At 49.4% G+C, this 2557-nt stretch overlaps 1 protein-coding gene across 1 annotated transcript in view; it reads right to left on the bottom strand.

Annotated features, from left to right (window-relative positions):
* Adgrd1 (adhesion G protein-coupled receptor D1) overlaps positions 1-2557 on the bottom strand; it is a 116736-nt gene that overhangs the window by 100932 nt on the left and 13247 nt on the right. The gene's annotated exons all lie outside the window — the stretch shown is intronic.

The following is a 2557-nucleotide window of genomic DNA, read 5'->3' as shown; positions in this document are numbered from 1 at the left end:
TCCTCCTCCTCCTCCTCCTCCTCCTCTGCCCACAGGTTTCTTCAGCAGACTCCATAACCAGTTCCAATGGGCTCCTGAGTCGGGCCACTGCTGGCCTTGGGCACAATCAAGGAGATAAATGCCTCAATTTGCTGGCCCCCAGTCCCACACAGATGCGTCGTTGAGAGATGTTGAGTTGAACTCAGCCATTTGTGAAGCAGTGGTAACAGAAGGAGAAATGGTTGTGATGTGGGGGAAAAATTAGAGACAAACATCTGCGTGAGATGGCAACAGACAAGACAACAGAGGGTTTGGCCGCAGGCAAAAGGGTTGCACATCCAGGAAGTGGTATCCGAGCCTTTCAGCTGTCCCCAGCCTTGAGAGGTGCTGGTAGATCCCAGCTTGTCTCCTCATCCTGGGGACCTGCTCTCAGGATGACACACACCTGCTCAGCAACACAGACTGCCGGGGGGACGCCAACATGAGGCCCCAGCCAGTGCCACATCGCACAGTGTGGGGACAGACATGGAAGCATTGAGAATTTCACCAGAAGTCAAAACACTCAGTTCCTGCTGTGTGCCTGAGTGATTATGGGACTTCAGAAAACCATAGGCTACCGACTTAATCAGCGACTGTGAGCCAAGATGGGGAGATGGGGTGAAAATGCCAGGGATGAGGACCCTAGGGGCCCCAACAATGCTCTTCCACTTGGTCAGGTGATTGCCTCTTGGGGGTTTCAAAATAAAGACTTCCAGAGAAGACATTGAGATTATGTCAAAAGCCGATGGTCTGTTTCCCCTGATCCAACACACCAGCTAGCACAGGGGGCTGTTGCCCTTACTATGGCAGAGTGGAAAAGTTTTTTTGGCAGCCATACAGTCTGCAGGGGCCACCAGCACCCTACCACCTGGGAGGGCCCACGAAGGATGGAGGAGCAGCGTGGTCAGACCGAGTCCTTTGCAGAGGCCACACCCGCCACCAGCTCTAAGACCCCACCTGGTGCTTCTAGACTTGGAAGATTTTTTGTTTTCGTTTACTTTTAATTTAAAACAAAATATTATTTATTTTATTTTGGTTTTCAAAATACACATTTACCTTTTCTATATGCATGTGTACTTTTAATTTTAAACATCATTTATTTTATTTTGGTTTTTAAAATATACATTGATCTGTTGTATGTGCACATGCACATACACCTGCTTATATGACACAGTATATATGTAGATGTCAGAAGACAACTTGAGGAGAGTGTATTCTCCCCTCCATCATATGGGTCCTGGAGACTGAACTCAGGCTGAGTCTTGAGAGTAAGCACCTGTATCCACTAACCCATGTTGTCAACTTTTTTTTTTTTACTTAAGAAAATGGGGCTTATGTATGCCAGAAGGCATAAGTAGAGATCAGAGGATAATCTTCAGGATTCAATTCTTCTACCACGTAGGTCCCGAGAATCAAACTCAAGTCGCGAGGCTTGGCAGCAAGTGTCTTTATTCACTAAACTATCTCAGCCCACCCCTGGACTCCAGCATTTTAGGGAGACATTTTAAAACCTTCTGTGACAGCTTCCCACTGTATTGGCATCACATCGATGGGGAAGAGGCCAGGGATCTGAGGTGGACAACATGCCCACCAACAGTGCTCTGGATGCACTGCACGAGAACCTGTGTCTATCCAGAACAACAGCGTGTGTGTGTGTGTGTGTGTGTGTGTGTGTGTGTGTGTGTCCGCACTTGACATCCTTGGAGCAATGGGTTTATAAACATAAAGTAAAAGACCTCCAGAACTTATTCTGAATCAGTGCTTTCCAAGAAGGGGGTTCTTGTTGGAATGGACATGCTCACAACTGTCCTGGGTTCCTCCAATATCATTGTCCGAGCTCAGTGAGACAGAGACCCTGACACCTCCTGCGGAGTCAGCACCAGGAAGAGCATCTTAGGGGATGTTGGCCAGTGTATGGACAGCTGCTTGGTAGACAGGGGACACCTTGCTTTGTGAAACGGTGACCTTAAAACAAGGGAGTCTGTGACTGTTCATCAAGATCCCTATGTGGGCTTGCTGTGGCAAGTCAGCTCTGTCCTCCCATAAGCATGTACCCAGAATCACTCCACAGCAGAAGGTTTGGGAAGCCCTGCGCTACTATCATCATAATGTATAAATGTTCTCATTAAACACTTTGCAGTGCCCGTGAGTTGCTTGCTCATCTCCATCCCTACAGCTCCAATGTGTCCTGGGGCATCTAGAGACTCTTTCTCTCTCTCCAGATGTTCTAGCTCCTGGGAGGCACTATCCCCACACTGCAGGCATCCTCACCTCCCTACGCCCCTGGGGGGGCGCTATCACCACACTCTGGCATTTCTTTCCTCCCTATGCCAATGGGAGGTGCTATTCCCACACTGTAGGCATTCTCACCTCCCTATGTCCCTGGGAGGCGCTATCCCACACTTCAGGCATTCTCACCTCCCTATGTCCCTGGGAGGCACTATCCCACACTGCAGGCATCCTCACCTCCCTACACCCCTGGGGGAGCTATCCCCACACTGCAGGCATTTTCACCTCCCTACACCCCTGGGGGCACTAT

The sequence above is a fragment of the Microtus ochrogaster genome, chromosome 2 (assembly GCF_000317375.1).
Source record: "Microtus ochrogaster isolate Prairie Vole_2 chromosome 2, MicOch1.0, whole genome shotgun sequence".
Lineage (NCBI taxonomy): Eukaryota > Metazoa > Chordata > Mammalia > Rodentia > Cricetidae > Microtus > Microtus ochrogaster.
This window is presented reverse-complemented; position numbering and strand designations above follow the sequence as displayed.